The following is a 25,140-nucleotide window of genomic DNA, read 5'->3' on the forward strand; positions in this document are numbered from 1 at the left end:
AAGACAAGACCCAAGAGAGACTCGCATAGTTTTATTGCAAAGGGCATTCTTTAGGGCAGGGCAAAGACAGGCTCACCGGTAATTTTTCACATTATGACAAAGCCTGCCTGGAGCACTTGGTCAGAGTTTTCTGAACCCTCATGGCAACTACTTTGTAAAGTTCTTTTTTTTAAAAATAGAAACACACAGGATTTGACTGAAAGGAGATTAAAGATAAAATACTTGGAAAGATAAAAAACTAAAAGTAGCTGGCAACCTTGGATGCATTTGTTCTAAAGAGAAGAATATATGGAGAAGCTCGAAAATGTTGTTAATGAGGCCAAGGCCACTGCCTCTATCCCTCTCTGAGTTTATTAGCTTTGCACAAGGAAAGATGCAATTTAACAATTCCTATTTGAACCCTTAACCTCAATCCTTCTGTCTATAAATATGTGCCACTGCTCAGGAAGGAGACCAGGGTCTTGGAATGAGTCACCAGCAGCCAACTACCTTCACTGTAAGAAAACTAGCTCACTTTGCTCGTATATACAAATGGGTCAGAGTTAAAACAGCCAAGTAAAAGCCTAATCTTTAAAAGTGGCACAATATAAAAACTGATTTCAAGTGTTCTCTGAGCAAACTAGTTTACATTTTCAAACCTTATCCTGGTCCATGCACTTACCTCTCCAACAGACTATTAGAAGAGCCTCCTTCTGGGACTCTGTTTCTTGTATGACAATTTTCAATCTTTCTGCCACTTGGCTTACAAAACATCTGCCAAAAATACAAAACAAACCATTATATTTTCCTTCAAATAATGACTTTGTGGCCCCTGATCCCTTTGAGATTATATCCATACTACTTTTCATAACAAATCTGAGAAGACTCCTTTTTCGCTCTCTTAAACCTCTACATTTACCCTGAATGTTCCACAAATATTTGTAATTTTAGTGCGTATAGTTATGTCATCATTCTTGTTTCAAATAACATTCCATTTTCAGGCAATGTTTACTTGACCTATTGATGACATAGGGCACATCTGACCACAACCACCTTATTTAAAGCCTTTTCTTCGTAGACTTCAGGACTACTGAAGAATGACTTGAATGGATCTCCTCATTTCTCTCTGGGCACACACGTAACCCAATCAAAATATAACTAATACATTATCTTACTCCTCACTGCAATACCTTAAGTGTCATCCTGCTCCCTACAAGTCCTCCTGAGCTGGGAACATCATTGCCTCTCTCCAGGCTAGTCTCTCTCACCAATGGTTCAGGCTTGCTTCTGTCTCCATGTGTTTGCATTGGTTGTTCCCGCACCCCACCCCTGTACTCCACCCCTGCCACCACCACATACAGTTATCTACCTAGCTCATTTCTTTCTCTTTATGGCTTTAAATAAATGTCAGTTTCCCTGACTGTCCTCTGATATTTCCTATTCTGACTGCATTATTTTTCTTGTAGTGCTTACTTTATGTTCATCATACTGCACATATTTTTTTCCTTTTTTTTTTTTTTTAAGATCTATTTTTACCACTAGAATGTAAGGATCTATTTTTACCACTAGAAAATAAGGGCAATGATTTGTCTCCACAGCTTTATTGCCAGAATCTAGAATATTGTAGACTCTCGTTCGTTGTGTGTTGGGTATATTTACAAAGGAATGACTAAAAGGCTCCAGTCATCTGTGTTTTGTTTGCTTCTACAACCACCTCTTTTGTCATGCCAGTGACTGAGTGCTATAGCCTGTTCCTGGAAACCCTAACAAAGGCCAGCTGCTCTTGCTGACTGGACTTCTCTGCTACTTTTCAGCTTTACAAATATCTACTCATTATCAACACCTTCCTGAAGCATTTCTGCTGCTCCTTTGCCTGCATCAGAACCCTATGCAGATGGCTATCACCCAGTACAAAATGTTTTGCAGGCATTTGCTAACTTGTTTGTCTCCCCCATTAGCCTTAAGCTCATGAAGGATATTTAGAAAGTAGATAACAAACACCATGCGAAGCAGAGACATTTTACCCTCTAGCTAACTTCTGCTCAAAGAGATAATATATACGCTAAAAAGTCTGAATGCCTAAGTATTTAGAGTTTAGAATATATAAACAAGTTAGAAGGGAAAAATTATAAAGGTAAAAAACAGAAAGAATGATTTAACATGAATTTTTACTTTTTGGAAAACAAATTACTCATGCAATCATTAATTCAACAAACATTTATTGATGACCTATCCTGGGTTGGACCCTATGCCAGGATGCTGAATGTGAAGGAGAAAAAAACCCCAGCCACCAAGTTTCATGGTACTCACATATGGCCAGAAAGACTTGTAAGAAGTATGTCTGGACCAATTCTCATTTTTCTACTCCAACTGAAATCACTGCCATAAGACAACTCTCTATTCCTAAGAGCAGTTAAATAATGGAATTATTCTTTTTTTTTTTTCCACCTAAATTTGATGAAATATCTGGTGTCTGAAATATTCATTAATACTTTTAAATCTCCCAAGAATATCTGAATCTCACAATTTTTTATAAGATGTTCAATTCTAGTTTACATATAAGTGATGTAAAACATGGACAGCTAAACTTAACATACCCACTAAAACTACAAATATTTGTAGAACATTCGGGGTAAATGTAGAGGTTTAAGAGAGGTATGACCTGTTTTGCAAAAATGTGTTAATTATTTTAACAAGTTATTTATTAGGTTTTTATTACATACTAGGGATTTTTTTAGCATAGAGGTCCCAATGAAAGACAAAACAGACAATCTGACCAGATGGAGATTATATTCTGGTATAAAATAAAAACAATACACATTTGATAGATCAAGTGCTGATAAGCTCTATGGGGGAAAAGGAAGCTGGGTGAGGTACTAAGCAGGTAAAAAGGATAGGGGATATGCTTGTGTTGGACACACTGGAAAGAAATACTAGTTAAACAGAGGGGTTGGAAAAATCTTCTCTTGTATAATTAGACTTCATAAAAAACCTGAAGGAACTGAGATAGAGAGACATCTGGAGGAATCTGGGGGAAGCAGAAATCTGGGGGAAGAATTAGGGGGGTGTGTGTGGGGGTGTGTGTGTGCATTTCACAACCTCTTGTTACATGAATTTGTTACATGAATTTGTTGTTGTTACATGAATTTGAAATTTATTTTATCCACTCAAGGAAGTTATGTTATATTTTATTTCAAATTAAATTTCATTTTCTTTTTTATAAACTAATTGTTGACTTTGGTGCCTTTCTTGTTGGACCCATTATTAGATTTTCTCAAATGCTGGGAGTCTCTTTTTTGGACATTCACTTTTATTGTAGAGCTTTCCACAAATACTACTTCCATGTATTGCAGATACCCCCAGTGATCACGGGGACAGGATGAAGTATGCATTTGCTGCTCATCTTCTGGGTGTGGGATGTGGTACCCATTTTTCTATGTCCCCTTCTAGGCATCCACCTGCCTATTGCCTGCTGATTTGAGGCAGAGCAGTGTGTCTGGTCATTTCTCTTACAGGTACACTGGCCATAACCCTGAAGGCTGTCCAAGAAATCTCCCCTGCTTTCATCTGCTGCTTCCTAAGCAAGTAGCTGCTTTGACCTTTCAGGCAAACCCTCTCTTGTAGAAATGGTGCTCAGTAGTTCCTTCTGTCTTTCAAGGTATCTTCAGACTTTTGGATCCATGAAGTATACATCTTGTGTCCCAGAGCTCTAGCTAAGTATTCATGTCTTTCCCAGAAATTTAGAGCAGGAAGGAGATGCACATGTTCAGTTGTGTTGATTCAATCACACTAAACATGGTTTCACTAAAGATCATATAAGTGAATGCCTTATAAATTCAGAATAAATGAAACCATAAATGCCTTATAAATGCCATAAATGCCTTATAAATTCAGAATAAATGAAACCAAGCTATAAAATACAATCAAAAGTGTATATATATATATATATATATATATCCATATATATATGGTTAAACAGTATAATCTCTGTGATTCCTTATAATTACAAAGACAGGCTACAGATAAAAAAAAATCAGTGAATTTTGTTATATTAAATTTCAATAATTTTATATCATTTTATACTATTTATTTGTTTATCATCCTCTTCTCCCAAACAGGATTTAAGCAGAAATCTCTCCATCCTAAAGTGTTACAGAAATCTTTATTTAGCTTCACCTAAGGAAACTTCTACTAAGGCTTCTTTCCTTTGCCTTTCCCCCATTGTCCATGGATCCTCTCTGCCCTGTGCTGTTCACATCCTTTATGACTGCTGTCAGGGTAGCCGTCCATTCTCTCAGGTCAATTTTTCATTTTTCTCCTCCCTCCCTCCCTTCCTTCCTTCCTTCCTTTTTTTCTTCCTTTCTTCCTTTCTTTGTTTCCTTTTTTTACTAACTGCAGAAAATTAATTCTTTCTACAGTTACTAGAAGTTTTCAGCCAAGGTGAAAACAATGTAAGAATCATCCCAGCATATTAAATAACTGATGCTTTATAGTTAGCACCTTCAATGCACCAATTATAATAGCAAAACTTATGTGAATTTCACTATGTGCCAGGCAGTGTTCTAAGCATTTCACTTATAGTCAGTCATGTAATCCTCACCTCACCACGTGGTGAAGCACTATTAGCCCCTTTCACAGGTGGAGTAACTCATTCAGAGAAAGGTTAAGTATTCACTTAGATCATAAGCTAGGAATTACCTGAGCTAAGATACACACCAAAGCAACTGTCTTTAGCATTTTGGCTCCTAACACTCTACTCAGTTTCATGACTTTAGGTAATAGGTGAGGATACAGAGAAGGATATGACATGACATGGGTTCCTAGGATTTTACAATATTACAGTAAGTAGTTATATCAGCTCCCTGAAGCCTCCTCTCCTGAAGGTCTACATGCTATGCCTACTCATCTTTATTGAAGTATTAAATGGCAAAACATGTTTGCTAATACAGATTTACAGTATAGTCCTTTCCAGAAGGGTTTACTGAAGCAGCACTGCCCACACTGCAAATTACAGAACAGAGGCTCTGTAGCATGTTAAGTGTAAAAATGACAACAAAGGAATTAATGGTGACATGATAAGGGGCGGGATTAATACTTTAGGGTGAGGAGCTCTGAAAACATCACATAGCAAAAATGCACACTCACAACAGGAGTTTGAATGTGGAGACTAATTCTGAAATAAGGTTTGGAACACCAAAGAATCAATGACTGACATTAGGCTGAGAAGTGTAGATGTGATTTCATAATTTGAAAGAAAGAAAAAGAAAAAAAAAGTAAGTATGGAAATGAAGTTAAATGACTCTAGTTAACTGGTGTTGGCTACAGAAAAACTTCAAGCATTCTAGGTTACTGGTCTCTGAGCATACAGAATGCTATACAGCTAATATCTTGTATGGTTCCTTTTATCATTCTGCAAAATTACCTTCAAGATGTCAAGTAGAGGACAATGGCTTAGGATCATAGAATAAACAAGCTCTAATAAAAACCAATTTTGACTCTTATATATGCAAAAGTTGAAGATGTAATTGTCTTTTATTTGGATGGTATAGTACACTGATAATATTTATAAATAAAAATGGAAATGCCCTACTAGAATATAATTATGTGACTTTTCCCCCCAATATAATAAGAGAAGTGAGAGGTTTAATCATAGGGCATTAGTAAAGCACTTAAATCCTCATAAGGATCATTTGAGAGGCTATAATTATATTATACTACTTTAATATCTGGAAAGATAAATCTGTATGCATAATGATATCAGTGTTTAAAGATATAGACTATAATATTTCAATTCATGCAAACAAATTCTCAAATAAAGTTTGTTGTTCATGTTCATAAATAAACATGTCTATTGGAAACTATCAAAATTTTCATCTAGCCTCCAAAATACAAACCTTATTTTAAATATTTTACTTGTAATCTAAGATAATAAAATATAATACACTCCTAATTACTTATATTTGGATTATCTGGAATACCCAGGCACTGTTGCCATCTGTCTACCTGACTTGAGCTATAGTATCCAGATTGAGAAGGACAGTTACAGTGGTGGAGGAAGGTCAAGGAAGGACAGAGAAAAGTTGTTCTTTTTCCCAAGCTCATCTTCACACTTCAAACCAGCTCACTTAGAGGACTGCTTATCAGTTTAGCTGCCAAGCTGGCTTTGTTCTGATGGAAACTACCAACCCGAAGTAGAAGATTCAGGTGGTAAGATTTAGGGAAGAGGTTATAAAATACCTTGTAAACAGGTGACTTGGGCAGTGAATTTCATTGCTAGGCAAAGTCTCTTTCATCCAGCAGTCTTCCGCAGGCATTTTCCATTACTGAGCAAGATCTCACGTCAAAGAATGTGCCTGGGATTAAGTTTGCAAGTGCAGAGAGGAAATGATTTCACCTGGCAGGAAAGAGATTAAATACAGAGTGATAGTTACAGCTAATAATTAAAAGAATACATATGATAATGATAATGTCTAAAATTATAAGGTGAGAATGTCCTATGAATTAAGCAGGTCGCAAGGACATCATAATGAGTTCCTACTTCTCCCAAATGACTGTTTTACACAAAGCATATAATTTTTGTATGAATCCAGGTAAACATATTAAATCTAGAATTCTTAAATATATTAAAATATTAGTATTAATAAAAAATAAATCCAATATAACATAACAATAACAAAAGTTTCATGACCAATATTTCACTTAGTCATTAAAACAGCTTGTTTTTTTAAAGATTTTATTTATTTATTTGACAGAGAGAGAGAGAGAGAGATCACAAGTAGGCAGAGGGGCAGGCAGAGAGAGGAGGAAGCAGGCTCCTGCTGAGCAGAGAGCCCGATGTGGGGCTCGATCCCAGGACCCTGAGATCATCACCTGAGCCAAAGGCAGAGGCTTAACCCACTGAGCCACCCAGGTGCCCCTAAAACAGCTTTTTTAAGGTAGATATTTAAGCTAATATATTTAGTTTTCAGATTATAATACTGAGATCCAAGGATTGGCAGTTTTATGTCTAAAGCCATCCCACTTAATAATGCTAACACACTTGCAAAAATAACCAATATTCCTAAACTTTTTATCTTTATTTACCCATGCCACACCTGAGAACAATTATTATTAATGTCATGAAGCACAGCAATTTCAAAATATCAAAACTCTCCAAGCAGAATCTGAATGAATATCATTATTTGGATAAATATATTTTAAAGTCATATTTATAAGAATAAAACTACTAAGAAATAATAAAAATATATCAGTTGACCATCAGTCCTTTCTTTTATAAAACGCAAGAAAATGCTTGAACTGAAAAGTGACATTAATTTTATTTCAATATGTACTGGTGAGTTTTTGAAATTGTAAAATATAAAAAATGTTTATTCACTTCCTGATTTATTTGGTATTACTAATTTCTTTAGAACACAACTTAGAAATAATACACACTTGATGACAAAGATGGATTGTTTTTTTAAAAGAAATTGTATCAGATGTGGTAAGAGTTTAATAATAGTAAGAAGAACCATAAGAACAAATCAAACTGGTAAATAAATAGAAATTGCCCTTTCAGACCAGAGAAATTATTTATGATAACCTTAAATACCCATTATACTATGCACCAGAATAAATTTCAAATAGATCATAATGTAAATGTTAATAAAAAAAAATACAAATTCTGAAAGATAACTTGATGAATTCCTTTAGAACCCGGGTTTGAAGAAAATCTTTCAAAGTATGACTTCAAGATCCAGAAGACCCTACAAACCCCCCCAAAATTAATAGCAAAATATACCATAAGCAAAGATAAAAGATAAGTAATGAACTGGGATAAAATTTCACAATCTACACTACAGATAGAAAATTAATCTTCCTTAATGCAAAGTAAAATGTACCATGGTGCTTTTTTCACCTACAAGTTGGCAGATATTGATAAGCTTGATAACAGTCTGCTGGTGAAGGTTGGTAAACAAGAACTCTCATACATTGCTACTGAGAATGAAATATGATAAAACTTTATAGGTTTATGGAAATTTTGGCAATATTGAACCAAATTATGTATGCATTCCTCTTTGTCCCAATAAGTCCTTTCCTAGAATTTTACCCAAATGGTTAACCTCTGCAAACTCAAAATACCACAGGCAAAAGTACATTTGCCATGTGAACATTTTTGTAGCCATGTATATCAAGCTGCCTAGAAAGGAGAAAGGAGACAAATATGGAATAAAGGAAAATAAAAGTTCCATGTTGGATTTGAATGAAAAAAAAAATCAGTCTGAATCTGGTCCATAAAGTCACTTAGAGACAAGATACCTCAGTATCAGCAAGCCCACATAGTGCTGAGATCTTGCTTTCCAGGTAACTTTCCCCAAAAAAAGGACACTGGCAAATGGATGATTCTAGAGTTGGAAAAGTACATCGTAAGCCTAGGAGTGTTCAAGACTTAACAAGTTATGTCAAAACTATACAAAGAAACTTAAAGATTTTCTCACTGGGCAAATTTGAGACAATCTGAACTTCAAATAGAACAGTTAGGGCTAATTGAATTTAAAACACACACACACAAACAAACCAACCAGAATTGCAGCATATTAACAACTACAAAAAAAGATTTATGGGTTCATAATGTAATTTTTTCTAAAGGATGAGAGAGAGAAGGAAAATGAAAGGGAAAGAAAGGAAAAAAGACAGAATAGCAAGGGGACAGGGTGTAAGTCACTTTTTACAGAATGACACTTAAATATTAAAAAAAAAAATGGTAGAAGGAGAAGTCATCATTTTTCAATCCTCAGTGTAATAACTGAAATGAGTAATAATCATCAGGATTTAAAGACTGTTGGGGTAAAAAGATGACTTGACTAAATATGACAAAGGAAAAATATCAATTTACATTAGAATCATTTGGTCATCATCAACTAAGTAATAACATTTGACATTAGCAAGAGAGAGGGCACAGCATTACCAACAATGCATTACCAGCATTCAGACAAACAATAACTGTCTTTTGAAGTAATGCAGTAACATTGTTGATTAAATTAAAAGTACACAAATCAGAGACGGTTCTCCTTTTGCTGTTGGACTTGTTTTGCTTCCATTTTGAAGACAAAGCCAATATGTGGCAAGAGCACAGAGCCAAAAGAATGGCAGTAAATCAGGGCCAAAACCCAATTTTGTCACCATGGAAACATATCCTATATATGGACTTTCTGTTATTTGAGATAATACATCCTTTTATGTTTGAGCCAATTGAGGTGGAGTTTATTGTGATCAATGCTTGATTTTTACACACAGAAAGGTGAAAAATGCTCTGTCATCAGTTTCATGGGTTGCACCGATTTTATCCCAAAGAAATCATCAGTTCATATAGATCTCATTTTTTAAAAATATCTGAAGAAAGTAAGCATTTGTTCACAGTGATCTTAATATAGTATGTTTTTTAAAGAATTATTTATTTATTTGACAGACAGAGATCACAAGTAGGCAGAGAAGCAGGAAGAGAGAGAGGAGGAAGCAGGCTCCCTGCTGAGCAGAGAACCCGATACAGGACTCTATCCCAGGACCCTGAGATCATGACCTGAGCCGAAGGCAGAGGCTTAACCCACTGAGCCACTCAGGCGCCCCAATATAGCATTTTAAAGGTACCAAGAATTCTTTATTATGTATAGGCTCAAATAACACAGATTTTCTCCACTGTTCTTTGTCCAGCTGAATATGATCTTAATTTTCCTCACTTTCAATGATAATATGACATAACTAATGTTCACTAATCAATCAACCCTAGAACTAATTAGATAATTAAACAAATGCCAATGCCAATATCTTCTGAAGGTATATATTTTAGTCAAAATCATTTAAGAAAATGTTGAATATGGGGTGCCTGGGTGGCTCAGTGGGTTAAGCTGCTGCCTTCGGCTCAGGTCATGATCTCAGAGTCCTGGGATCGAGTCCCACATCAGGCTCTCTGCTCAGCAGGGAGCCTGCTTCCTCCTCTCTCTCTGCCTGCCTCTCTGCCTACTTGTGATCTCTCTCTGTCAAATAAATAAATAAAATCTTTAAAAAAAAAAAAGAAAGAAAGAAAATGTTGAATATATATAACAGGCACACACACAACTTTATATTTAAGCCATAGCAAGTATTACACTTTTATCAGCAATCATTTACCAAATGTTGTATCTTAAGACATCACTAATATGTTCTAGCTTAGCATGTTTTAAACTTTCTTCCATAAAATATTCATGAAAATAGGTTGAAAATAAATACTAAACAAAATATGTCACAACAGTCATTGATATTGGACTGATATTACACCTCATTTTGAAACACAGATGGCCATTCCTAAAATAAACAAACAAAAAAACAAAACAAAACAAAAAACCCATAATATTTGGAAATCACTAGAAATATTTGTGAAAATACCTGCTATATAGGCAAGCCAAATAGATCAGTTAGTGCTACAAAGAAGCAAATTGAAATGTATTACTTCCACTTGTATGTGAAATAATATGCTAATACCTAAGTTCCTTATTATAATTATAATGACATAAATATTTGTGACCACAATTTTAATTAATCCGGAGCTTATGCTGTGCAGAATACAAGTGTTTCACATAAGTTTTAATTTTTCTTGTCATAAGAAAGGAAAAGGAAGCATTTGCTCATTTTACTCATATGTATAGCTAAGGATGCATTGTTACCAATAAAGTTATCTAGTTTGAATTCAGAACTTTATTCATACAACCCAATATAAAATTTATTTCTACAGAAAACCTCATTGATAGTAATCATTTGTTCTGTTATTACAAAGTAATACATGACCTTTATCTGACATTCATAAAACACAGAAAAACACACATGCACACAACTACCATGTATTTGCATTGTCCAAAAGTAATCTAGTGTCAATTTTTAACATGTCCATATAGGTCTTTCTAGTTTGTTAAAATTGTTTAATTTAAAACACTTTAAAAAATAAAAAAGCACTTTAAATTTATGATAGTAATACCAATATAAACCCATTTTTCACTTCTTAATATTTTATGTACATTTCATATTCTAAAGCACATAATCAATGACTACAAAAATTTAATTCTGTAGCTTTGTTATTATTTTAATTTTTCTCTTAACCTTATTTTATTATAAAAATAATTCATGTTTCTTACCAACCAATTTAAAAAGACTATGTACTATAGGAAAATTAGCATAAATTATCCTAAATTATAACTCTATAGATAATGCCTTAGTAAGTAATGTTTTAGTTTCTTTATATAATATATAATGTATATAATGCTTTAGTTTCTTATGACACTACATTCACACTCATGATTGACAAAAATGGGCATTCAAAAATATTTGAATTTTTTTCACTTAACAATACATTTTAGGGGGTGCCTAGAAGGCTCAGTGGCTTAAAGCCTCTGCCTTTGGCTCAGGTTGTGGTCTCAGGGTCCTTGTATAGAACCCTGCATTGGGCTCTCTGCTCAGTAGGGAGCCTGCTTTCCCCTCTCCCTCTGCCTCTCTGCCTACTTGTGATTTCTGCCTGTCAAATAAATAAATAAAATCTTAAAAAAAATAATACATTTTAGAATTATTTGCAATTTGACAAAACATTGTAGTGGACACCATGTGCACTACACTTCTTAAGTTGTGCATAATGTTCATAGATTGTTAAATAGGTCTCTGGGTGATGGTCTCTTGTCACATCATAATCCCACCTTGACAACCTATACCTTAGAAGTCAACTTAATATTTAATTATCAGTATACCTCATAGGATATAATAGTATAAAAGGAAAGAAAAACAGATGAAATTGGGCTAGAGAGTGAAATATATGCATGCAATCTTACTATAGATCTAATAATAAAATATGGGAAGCTATTACAGACCTTGTTTTCTTTCTTTACTACCCAATTAAAGTTCATTTCCCTTCAGCTCATACTTTCATTGGTTAACGCTTTTTAAAAAACTCTGTGTTGAAACCCAAACTATAATCTTAAAAAATAATAATAATATTTATGCACATAGCTGTACTGATTTGCTATGGTAGTTCATTAACTGTTTCCAGTGTATTTAAAAGTACTGGGAGATGTCTCAGAGGATCTCTTGTGTTTTACATACAACTCCAGTCCAATAGCAGCTCTATTTCTATTTAATAATCAGAATTAATATCTTCATGTAATACCAAAGTTCTCTGTATTGCCTGTAAATTCAGTGGCATAAGGATTCAATTGCCAAGAAGCATCTTGGTATACCTTGGTATATCTTGAATGGCCTGACAGAAGTCCATGTCACTGTGGAAGACCAAAGTATTGAAGATAGGTAATAAGAACTTAAGAGTGGGTTGTTAGTTTCTAACACCCTCTCCCTGATTTCCCCTTCCCCTTTCTGATTTCCAGGCCTTTATATTCTTTCATAGGAGAAAAAGTTCCATAGAATGGTAATTGGTTCAAATAATAGACCTGTCCTGCAGCAGAACATCAAACTCACAGGTTTTTATCACTCCTAGAATTGTTATTCTGCTTCTGGTAGAACATTAAATTGGCTTCTAAGTCAAGTTATTTCAGGGTCAAGGGGTGCATGGTAAGACCTGTGAGTTACATAGGCTTGAGCCTCCTTCATCACTTCTTTTGCTATGAAAGAAATTTCATAGTCAGAAACAGCATTTATTACACCAGACTCATTAAGCCTAGGGAGTGTGATAATGCCATATTATGGGTTCAGCAGAAAAGGTCAATCCATATTCATAGTATACAGCCATTCTAGTGAAAGCACATTTCTGCATCTCCCTTCAAAAAATAAATTTAATGTAAAGTACCTTCCGCTGGGTGGCTGGCTGATATACCCCTGAAAGGATGGTATTGGAGTAAGTATAGAGGAAATTTTAAAAAATAATATGGTTAAATGACTTATTCCTAGAAGTATACAGACCTCAAGACTGAACCTTTAACCCATGGGGAAATTGAACCAGTAGTTTAAAATATTCCCACTAAGAAAATACCAGTCTCAGTAACATTACATCATGAAGCAATAAACAAACAGGAAAAATATAATTCTGATATTAATATTTCAGAGGATAGAAAATAGGAAAATCTGCAACACACAGATGAGGCTAACATAATTTTAATATCAAAATAAAAGGAAACAAAATATAGCATGGGTAATATAACCAGTACTTATCAATTTAAGAGAATGTACATGTGAAAATACAAACAAAATATCAACAAACTCATCAATGTAAAAAATGACACTAAATATAATGGCCTTATGCCAGAGTAGCTAGTTTGGTTTATTATTAGAAAACATACTAATATAATAAGCCAAATGAAATATGTTGGTCTCAATATAAAAAATAATTTGCTACTTCCAACAATATTTAAAACAAGCTGGAAGTAGAAGATACAGATTTTAAGAAAGGATATCTATAAAAATTATAGAAAACATTATGCTTAATTTTAAAATGCTAAATGAATTCTCTTTAAGTCAGAGATGGTACAAGAAGCCCATTACCAACACCCTCTTTGACATTTTACTAGATGTCTTATATAACAAAAGATAGAAATTAAATTAAAATTCATATGATTTAAGGGGAGAAATGCATTCTATTAGTCAAATATGTATATTATTGTTTACGCAAGTAAATGAAATTAGTTAATAACTATGAAAGTTAAAGCTAGACTGTTGAAATTATACTAGAGGTAAGATGAATATACATAAATGTACATATATAAATAAACTGCACACAAACAGAAAATTTCATTAAAAGATATTCACCATAGCAATAAAGCATATAAATTACATTACAGTTAGTCTTTAGCTGGTTTTCAGGATATTTTAAAAAATTAAATAGATATCCAATAATCTTAGGTAGGAAGACACACTACCTCAGCAGTATCTGTTCTATGAAATTATATTAATATTAAGGATCTTAAATAGATCCTAAAATTTACATTGGAGGACAAAAGACCAGGGGAAGCTAGGTTGGCTTGAAGAAAAATAAAAAGAGGTTAAGACCTCCAAAATTACAAATATTGTTCATAAACAACAATACTTAAGTCATCATGCTATTGGTCCAGAAGTGGACAAACTGACTAACAGAATGCTGCTGAGGACCCAGTCTAAACTCACACATATATAGGAACCTGAGATATTGCAAGACATGGATATGTAGATCAGTGGGGAAAAGACAGGAAAATTTTCAACAAATGGTGGAAGGAAAACGAGTTAATCATGGAGAGACTTAACATACAAAAGGGCAATGACTAGACCACATAGAACAACAGAACTCTGACTCACAATCTCTGCAGGAACTTGTTAGGAAATTAAGTCACAAAATCAGCAGCAGTGGGCCCAGCTTCCATATTTTTCCCCCTCTTCCACCTTTGAATGAACCAGAGAAAGCCAAATATGCTCCCCAAACTAATCACATAGATGTCCCCCTTCTGATTAGCCTGCTTTCAACAATCCTCAGAGCATAACTTTAATGATTTTTTTTTCATTATTATGAAGCTTTTCCCACCTTCTGCCTGCCTTTGAGTCTCTGTCAAATGAAAGTGACAGTGGTAGAGCCCCTTGCTGTAGCAAACTCTGAATGGAAAGCCTCTGTTCTTATTGAGTGATCTTCATTTATTGGCAAACTACATGGAAAGTTTATAGTTAGTATGGGATTAATGACTTAAACATGAAAGGCAAAACCTCACAGATGAATTTTTTATGACATCTGGCTAGATAAAAATTTCACAAATGGGACAAAGGGAACAACTTTAGAGGAGTAAATTTTATAGTGAAAGATTCAGAACATATGTTCATTATTTATTAAAAAAAAAAAAAAACTGAAAAAAATACCTGGAAAACAAATAACAAAACACCCTCCAAACTGGAAGAAGACATTTGCAACACAAACAAAAAAAAGTAAGAAAGTATCCAGAGTTTAAGCAAGAATTATACAAAGCAAAAATTTAAAATACTTAAACCAATAAATATGAAAATGGGCAAAGTAAAAGAACACATAGAATAGAAGAAAACACAAAAGTGTCCAAAAGATATACAACCTTATTAGTATCAGAAGAATGCAAATTAAAATAATAATATTGTGTTTGTGAGGATAGAGGATAGAGGATATTGCAGATGGTAGTGTGAATTTTTTATAAAAAAGTTTTAAAAACAGTAAATATGAAGATAGGCATACCTAAGAATCAACATCATCCCTAAATATATGGAAAAAAAATCTTGCAAATGTGTACCAAGATGCATGCACTAGTATATTCATAGAAGCATTATTTATAATCAGACTGAAAACAAAAAAAGTTTCATCATCAGGAGAATAGATCAATATATTTTGATATTTATATCAGAGAAAACAAATAAATTATAGCTAAGCACATCAATATAGATGAACCTAAAAATTTAAACGAGTGAAAAAAAGCCAGTCACAACAATATGGAGTAAAATTCTACATTGAATATAAGTCAAAAACAGACAAAATATATCAATATCATGTTTATAATAGGTACACATATGTGGAAAAGCTTTGATACAACAAAAACATAAAAAGCAAGGGGAAAATTAATGGCAGTTTCAGAATAGACTATGATTTTGGAAGGAAAAAGATGTCTTCTGGGTAGCTCGCAAGGGCTTTAAAGTTGTTAGTATTGGTTTATAAATTGCACTTGATAATGGATAGTTATCTAAGTGCTTATTTTATTAATATACTTAAAACTATGTATTAATCTAATGTACTAGCGTATGTATGTACAATTTATCTTGCAATAAAAAGTGAAAAAAAAAAAGCAAACATTACTTATCCCTTAAAAAGTCCTCCCAAAGGCAGAATTACCAATTATGGAAGACCATGGACAACAAAGGTCCTTGAAGATAGAACTAGAGATTGGAGTTTAGCAAAACAAGACACATAATTTTCTGTTAAAACAGAGAACTCTTCCCATTTTGACTAGCTGGATTTTATGTGACCCATAGATCTGTGCCTGCTCTATGTTTTCATTCTTTTTTGTTTGAAATACGGGTTTTGCAGTTATTCCCTGCTTTCTCCATTATCATGTATTGAGTATTTTGGAAACAAATAAGTTGCCTTTTGGCTTATATATAGTTTAATATGAAGTGGGACAATCTGGATCTCATAGCAAAGAAAACAAAGTATAGACTTCTGGTTGGATACAGATACTGGCTTCATGGGACAGAGGTCAGTGTGGTTGTTTTTGTTCATTTGTTTGCCAGTGTGTTTTGAAGTGTTTCTATAGTTACTGGGTATCCAATGGCAGTCATAGTGAAATGGATATTAAAACTTCTTCCTTGCCACTTCTCACTATGGAGGCTAAAGTATAAACAAACAAACACAGAAACAGACTCAAATTCTGGATTACCTTGCATTTAGGAATCGCAAAAAGGTTCGGCACTGGTTCATGAGACTTGCACTGAAGTAAAGCTTATAATTTTCTTATCAAAAGACCCTGTCGTTTCCCTCTATATTCTCCCTTACATGCAGATGTGATGTCTGGGTGGGAAGAATACTAAGTAAGTCAAATGCATAAGTCAAAATTTGTAAGATAGTCGACAAAAAAGAGCAGGGTTGGGGGAATAAAAAATCTGATCTCTGATAGTCCTGTAGAAAAGCTACGTCCATGCCATCCACTTTTTATATTTTTTAAAAACACTATAGCCCCATTTGTTGTTCCTTTGATCTGACAGCATTCCTAGCTGAAATACAATAAAATTAGTTTTGCTTTGTGTCTGTTTTAATGTCTCTGCCTCATCTATGCCACAAAGAATTTCACCTCCCCCTTAGACAGATGTTGCTGGTCACTACCCCCCACTCCTTTACACACATGTTCACTGCAAGGATATTTCCTTAATGTAATGTAATATAGAAGTAGATGCAGAACAGATGAGGTTTGGGAGTGTTTAAAAGGAGAGAGATTTTTTTTTAAGATTTTAGTTATTTATTTGACATAGAGAGAGAGAGAGAGAGATCACATGTAGGCAGAGAAGCAGGCAGAGAGAGAGGGGGAAGCAGGCTCCCTGTCGAGCAGAGAGCCCAATGCGAGGCTTGATCCCAGGACTCTGAGATCATGACCTGCGCTGAAGGCAATGGCTTAACTCACTGAGCCACCCCGGCGCCCCAAAAGGAGAGAGATTTTTGACATGGCTACCTCAAAAAGAGCAACTTCTATTTTTAAAGACAGTGACTATTCAATATGATCTGTTTCAATTCAGCTCTATATATTTTATAGGAAGTGGAGAGTCTTTCCTGATTCTTATTTTATTAATATATGTATTAGTTTTATTTGTGGGATTTTTTTTCCTACCATGCCCTCTGTTTTCATGGGTACCATAGAAGGAGCTAGAGAAGGATGTACTATACACTTCCATCATACACAGATATTATATCTATTCTGTATATCCACATATCCTAAGCCAGGGCTTATATATTAAATAGTGGCATTTTGGCCTTTGTGAATGAAAAGTTAAAGATGTGTTAGGTCAGATTTATTTTCTGCATATTTAAGTTGCAACTGGATTTTTTCTATTAGCTTAAAACAACCAATTTGATCAGTTGTTGGAAAATGTCAGTGCAATTACTGTGTTTTCCTTAATGATTAGGTCACTCTAAGTGTTTTCTGATCTCTCAGTGGCACTGAAAATTCCTCAGATCAAACTTGATTTGGATTTTTCCATTAGAATTGCAAAGACAAAAAATCATTTTTAACCACCCATCTAAAGAGATATTTTTGTGATTCATAAGTTAATAAAACATTTTAAGAAATCCTCAGTCTCCCACTTATTTTACCAAGTTCATTTTAAAAAATAATACTGTACTTATATAGAAATACAATTCTAGTCTTAAGAATCCACTTAGTTGTATTTCAAACCTGTTTCTAGTCACAAAATTAAAAAGAAAGACATTCAGTTCTTGTAAATGAGTATTTATTGGTGTTAAATATCTAGAAATATAATAAGTAAAAGCAAGTATAGGTTCTTGTGTTATCAAATTATGAAACTATACTAATCTAATGAAATAGAAAAATGCTGTGAAGACAGTATTAAGTGCACTTTAGTTCCAGATGCATTTAGCAGAGGAATATGTTGATACATTTTTTTCTTCTATGCTTAAAGGACTTTAGGTATAGCTTCGGGTTCTAAGTTGTAATTACCATTGTGTGTGGCTGGACATCAATACAATCTGATTGTAAATCTTGGATAATCGTTTTGTGGAGCTAAAACTAACATATTTGGATTTTTTTGTTAGTAGGTGTTTTTATATGGCTCAGAAGAGTTAAGCGTTGTCTTACGACAGACTATAAACATATTTAGAAAATGTCAGTCTCTGCCGCGAAAAGCAAAGTTTTAAATGTTATTCAGTCAGATTCTCACCACTGATAGTCAAGAGGGAGAATAAGGTATTTGAGAGAGATTCTACCTCAGAAACTCATTCTTTTACGTCTTTCCTGCATTAAATTGTGTTTTAATAGGTAAAGTGCTCTGGATCAATTGTTTCATAATGCTGAATTGTAAACATAATGATTTTCTTGGATAGGAGAGGGATGTTTGGAAATGAAATTTGTCTGAAGGGTGATGGACAGATAAGAAATAGCATCATTAACAAATATTTTTTGAGTACCTAGGGTGCACAGAGTTGTGTGCCAGAGAAAGACATAGATGTGCTTTTCTGGTATGAAGTCTGGAAAAGTCCAGGTAACACAGGCAAAATAGGATTCAGGCTTGACATATGTCCTCATTACTTGTCCTTTTCATTTCTCCTTCTTGTCCAATTTCCTACAGTGTGTTTTTATTTTATCATGTGACCCTCCATCCTCTTATTCCCTTTTCACCTTCATTGACTTCTTAAAACATTTAACCAGAATTTAAAATGCACAAATCTAAATATCTGAACTTTTCGTGATGACAGTCATCAGTCTGCCTTCTGAGGTTTTGTATCTTCAGTATTGTACTCATATGAACCATCTATCTTCAGCATTGTACTCATATGAACCATCTATGTTCAGTATTGTACTCATATGAACCATCTATAGAACCATCTATAGAACTTTTTCTAAGATGGTAGACCAAATCTACTGATTTTTTTTCTTTCTGCCATTTTCCCATAAATGTTCAAGCCAGATCAGAGCAAACATGTTGCCGAAATATCTTGCCAGTGAGGTGAAATTCTCTCTCCACTGTCTGTTCGCTGCTGACACAAGTTCTGCCCTTGAACAGCACAGGCCACATTGTCTTAACACAGTAGATTAAGTAGGGTCTTTATTTTATGTTGAACTTTCTCCCCACTCCCTCTCTGTTCATTCTCTCCCTCTAAGCATTTTCCATTCTAATTAGATGAGTCAATTACTCACACACACAAAAATTCACATATTTAAAGCCAATAGATTTTTCCATCCACTTTTTCGAATGTGACCTTTTAACTCAGTTAAGAGCTTTTCGAAATCCTGCCTTCTTAAAAGCACAGAGAAGGTACTTTCTCATACTTGAGATTCTCCACTCACTCCAATTATGTCTCGGGCAAGTTGTTTGTCCATGTCATAGTTCATTATCTTCACTGCTTTCAACACTTTTCCATTTTTCCCTATTTACAATTCCTACTTTCCCTTTTGTTTAGAAGGCAGAATTGAATGATTCAAAGGGCATTCTGAACAGAAGTTAGAAATTGGACTTGCCGAAAGAATTCATTAGGTTTAGTTCTTAGACCGTAAGTCTAAAATCAAAAGAATTCAAAATACAGTTCAGAATGGTAAAGCAGCCAATGGCAGAAGAATTGTGACAATACCAAGTCATAGGTTAAGGAAAATTCTCAAGAGTGTTGTGCAGTCAGCTTTAGCTTTTCATAAACCTAACTATTGACCAGCTTACTATTTCCTGAATTCATATGTTAATGCAGAATGTAAATACAACAAACCTCCAAATCACCCAGGGCATTCTTTGACATGACCAGGTTGTCTCTGTCTTTGAAGACAATGTTGTACAACTCTTTCAAATGTCAGAGGGGTATGGCATTGACTACAGCCAGGAGTCAATATTTACTCCAACCTTCTCACTAGTTATCCTTTCTCTCTTGATGATGTGGTGTACATCAGTAGGGTAACTAATAAAATTAGTTTCAGAGGCAAACATCTAATTTGGGGCCCTCCCCTTTGTCATACATGACTATAGACACACACACACACACACACACACACACACACAGAAGACATTTCTATGTTCTCTTGACATTAATATTGGGTTTGTCTAAAGGAAGATTAATTCAGTCTTTGGAGAAGAAACAACTACTGTGATTGACCATAGGGCAGTGGGGAGTCCTTGCCAAAAAACACTAACTGTGAGAACTCTAGGCTCTAAGCAGTATGAATGCACATTGTTTGGGCTCACGACTCAGTGTTCTTTGAGATGTTGCCCAGCATGGAGGTTTTGTAAAAGGAAGAGGTTGAGATCAAAACAAAAAATACTGGCAATTTATTTCTCCAAACCAGAAAACAAAAATACTCCTAAGGGTTTACATAGACACTCATGAAATATGTCAGTTACTTTGGCTTAGCTTTATGGCTTATACTAATATCCTTCTCCTGATCCTTAATTAGAAGGATCCTTTCCCTATTTTCTTTCATATTTACATACAGCATTTCAACAGTAAATAAACGTGGTATTAATTTTGCACACTAACCAACAGCCAATAAATTCATTTACATAAAACTAGCCTTTGGAGGAAGAATGAGAACTTAAAAATCTGAGAACTACACACCTTCCTTAGAAGTGGTCTATCAATAGTGAAGTGGAAAGGGCATAAAAGGGAGACTACTGGAAATTACGTTTTATTGCTAGGTATGCCCCATCTTTCTTTTCTGGGTGAAATGTTGGAATGCTTATTTTTCTATCCCCATCATAAAATAGTCTGTACCATCACTATAGGTTTTTCATAGATAGATTTTATGAAGTTGAGGAATGTTTTCTCTATCCCTATACTCTGAAGCATTTTAATCAGGAACAGATACTGTATCTTGTCAAATGCTTTTTCTGCATCAACTGAGAGGACCATGTGGTTTTTCTATCTTCTCTTATTGATTTGTTCTATCACATTCATTGATTTGGGAATGTTGAACCACCCTCACATTCCATGGATAAATCCCACCTGGTCATGGTGGATAATTTTTTTTTTAATATTTTATTTATTTATTTGACTGAGATCACAAGTAGGCAGAGAGGCAGGTAGAGAGAGAGAGGAGGAAGCAGGTTCCCTGCTGAGCAGAGAGCCCGATGTGGGGCTTGATCCCAGGACCCTGAGATCATGACCTGAGCCAAAGGCAGAGGCTTAACCCACTGAGCCACCCAGGTGCCCCATTGGTGGATAATCTTTTTAATATACTATTGGATCCTAAGAGCTAGGATCTTGTTGAGAATCTTGGCATCTGTATTCATCAGGGATATTGGTCTGAAATTCTCCTATTTGGTGAGGTCTTTGCCTGATCTGGGGATCAGGGTAATGCTGGCTTCATAAATAGAGTCTGGAAGTTTTTTTCACAGCTTCAAGAGAATAAGTATTATTGCTTCTTTGAATGTTTGGTAGAATTCCCCAGGGAATCCATCAGGTTCTGGGCTCTTGTTTTTTGGGAGGTTTTTGATCACTGTTCCAATCTCACTACTAGATATTGGTATATTCAGGTTGTCAATTTCTTCCTGATTCAGTTTTGGAAGTTTATAGGTTTCTAGGAATGCAACAATTTCATCTAGGTTGCTTAACTTATTGGCATATAACTGTTCATTGTTTCTATTTCCTTGGTATTAGTCATGATCTCTCCCTTTTCATTCATAATTATATTAATTTGGGTCCTCTCTCTTTTCTTTTGGATTAATTTGGCTAATGGTTTATTGATCTTATTGATTCTTTCATAAAACCAAATTCTAGTTTCGTTGATGTGCTCTAGTGTATCCCTAGTTTCTATCTCATTCATCTCTGCTCTAATCTTGATTATTTCCCTTCTTGTGTGTGGGATTGGCTTAATTTGTTGTTGATTCTCCAGTTCTTTAAGGTGTAAAGAGAGCTGATGTATTCTGGATTTTTCAGTCTTTGGGGGGGAGGTTTCGATGGATTCCTTCCAAACTTTTTCTTGTGGTTGAGTTCCAGTTTCAAGGCATTGTGGTCTGAGAATATGCAGGAAGTAATCTCAATCTTTTGGTATTAGTTGAATCCTGATTTGTGACCGAGTATGTGGTCTATTCTGGAGAAAATTCCATGTGTACTTGAGAAAAATGAGTATTCTGTTGTTTTAGAGTGGAATGTTCTGTATATATCAATGAGCTAAATCTGGTCCAATGTGTCATTCAATGCTCTTGTTTATTTATTGGTTTTCTGCTTGGATGATCTGTCTATTACTAACAGTGGTGTATTAAAGTATTCATATCAAAATGACTCTTTATCTTGATTAACAGTTGTCTTATGTAGTTGGCAGGTCCTGTATTGGGGGCATATATATTTACAATTGTAAATATCATCCTCAATGGGGAAAAGCTGACAGCCTTCCCTTTGAGATCAGGAACACGACAAGGATGTCTACTCTCACCACTGTTGTTCAACATAGCATTAGAAGTACTGGCAACAGCAATAAGACAACAAAAAGAAATAAAAAGTATTCAAATTGGCAAAGAAGAAGTCAAACTCTCTCTCTTCTCAGATCACGTGATACTTCATATGGAAAACCCGAGACTCCACCCCCAAACTACTAGAACTCAGACAGCAATTCAGTAATGTGGCAGGATACAAAATCAATGTACAGAAATAAGTTGCTTTCTTATACATTAACAATTAAAAAATAGAAAGGAAAACTAGAGAATTGATTCCATTTACTATAGCAGCAAGAACCTTAAGATACCTGGGAATAAGCCTAACCAAAGAGGTAAAGGATCTGTACTCAAAGAACTATGGAACACTCATGAAAGAAATTGAAGAAGACACAAAAAAAGATGGAAAAGCATTCCATGCTCATGGATTGGGAGAATAAACATTGTTAAAATGTCTACACTGTCTAGAGCAATCTATACTTTCAAAGCCATCCCTATCAAAATCCCACTAACATTTTTCAAAGAGCTGGAACAAACAATCCTAAAATTTGTATGGAACCAGAAGAGACCCCAAATTGCTAAGAAAATGTTGAAAGAGAAAAACAAACTGGGGGGATCACACTGTCTGATTTCAAGCTTTACTACAAAGCTGTGATCACCAGGACAGCATGGTACTGGCACAAAAACAGACACATAGACCAGTGGAACAGAGTAGAGAGCCCAGATATGGACCCTCAACTCTATGGCCAGATAATCTTTGACAAAGCAGGAAAAAATATATAGTGGAAAAAAGACAGTCTTTTCAATAAATGGTGCTGAGAAAATTGTACAGCTATGGGTAGAAGAATGAAACTCAACCATTCTCTTACACCATATACAAAGGTTAAACTGGAAATAGATAAAAAACCTCAACATGAGGTAGGAATCTATCAAAATCCTAGAGGATAACATAGGCACTAACCTCTTTGACATCAGCTGCAGCAACTTCTTTCAAGATATGTCTCCAAAGGCAAAGGAAACAAAAGTGAAAATGAGCTTTTGGGACTTCATCAAAATCAAAAGCTTCTGCACAGAAAGGAACCAGTCAACAAAATAAAGATGCAATGCATGGAATGGGAGAAGATATTTGCAAATGATACTACAGACAAAGGGCTGATATCCAAGATCTATAAAGAACTCCTCAAATTCAACACTTAAAAAACAGATAATCAAGTCAAAAAATGTCTTCTCCAAAGAATACATATAGCTGGCTAACAGACACATGAAATAATGTTCATCATCTTTAGCCATCAGGGATATTCAAATCAAAACCACACTGAGATACCATCTTACAGCAGTTAGAATGGACAAAATTAACAATACAGTCAATAAGTGTTGGAGAGAATGTGGAAAAAAGGGAACCCTCTTGAACTGCTGGTGGGAATGCAAGCTAGTGCAGTCAGTTTGGAAAACAGTGTGGAGATTCCTTAAGAAATTAAAAATAGAGCTTCCCTATGACCCTGCAATTGCACTACTGGGTATTTACCCCAAAGATACTGATGTAGTGAAAAGAAGGGCCATCTGTATCCCAATTTCATAGCAGCAATGTCACAGTCGCCAAACTGTGGAAAGAACCAAGATGCCCTTCAATGAACGAATGGATAAAGAAGATATGGTCCATATATAAATGGAGTATTATGCATCCATCGGAAAGGATGAATACCCAACTTTTGTATCAACATGGACAGGACTGGAAGAGATTATGCTGAGTGAAATAAGTCAAGCAAAGAGAATCAATTATCACATGGTTCTCTTACTTATGGAGCATCAAGAACACGGAGGACATTGGGAGAAAGAGAGAAGTGAGTTGGGGGATATTGGAGGGGGAGACAAACCATGAGAGACTGTGGACTCTGAGAGACAAATTGAGGGTTTTGGAGGGGCGGGTGGGGGGTTGGGTCAGCCTGGTGGTGGGTATTGTGGAGGACGAGTACTGGGTGTGGTGCACAATGAATTTTGGAACACTGAAAAGAAATAAAATTACATTAAATTAAAAAAATATATTCTGTGACTAAGTGGAGAGAAATTTGGAGAGCCAAAGAGAGTATTTAAAACAAAAAATGGCTAAGAGTTTTCCAGAGGAAGATTCCGAAAACCAGGTCATCTTATGTATTAGGGAAACACTAATGACATTTTCAAACATCAGTTATAAGGCCAGAAAACAAATAAACAAATAAAAAGGAATAAAAGATCACAACAGAAGTGAAAAGCAATTCTTTTTTTTTTTTTTTTTTGGTTATTTTTCTTTCTGCCATAATTTACAAAGCACATATTAAATTGTGTGCTGACTATGTAGTAAATACAGTTTCCAAATTTTTATTGTTCTTTTTAGGAGACATGTATAGAGAAGAAGGACTGGGTTCACTATCCTTATTACACTTAGCATGAGTAGAAATAATTATAATTAAGAAGTAATGAAGTGGAGGAGTCAAGATGGTGGAGAAGTAGCAGGCCAAGACTACTTCAGGTAGCAGGAGATCAGCTAGATAGCTTATCTAAAGATAGCAAACACCTACAAATCCAACAACAGATTGAAGAGAAGAAGAACAGCAATTCTAGAAACAG

At 34.8% G+C, this 25,140-nt stretch overlaps 1 long non-coding RNA gene across 1 annotated transcript in view; it reads right to left on the reverse strand.

Moving 5' to 3' along the window:
* Nucleotides 1-660: 660 nt before the first annotated feature.
* The window catches only part of LOC123391800, a 76,572-nt gene continuing 52,092 nt past the window's right edge, over nt 661-25,140 (reverse strand). Inside the window, exons 2-3 of the long non-coding RNA XR_006606530.1 lie at nt 6,217-6,373; nt 661-753 (exon numbers count right to left, since the gene is read on the reverse strand). This is a non-coding gene — a long non-coding RNA (uncharacterized LOC123391800). The remainder of the gene's footprint in view (nt 754-6,216; nt 6,374-25,140) is intronic.

Source organism: Mustela putorius, unplaced genomic scaffold, assembly GCF_011764305.1.
Source record: "Mustela putorius furo isolate JIRA1106 unplaced genomic scaffold, ASM1176430v1.1 tig00000281_pilon_pilon_pilon, whole genome shotgun sequence".
Classification (NCBI taxonomy): Eukaryota; Metazoa; Chordata; class Mammalia; order Carnivora; family Mustelidae; genus Mustela; species Mustela putorius.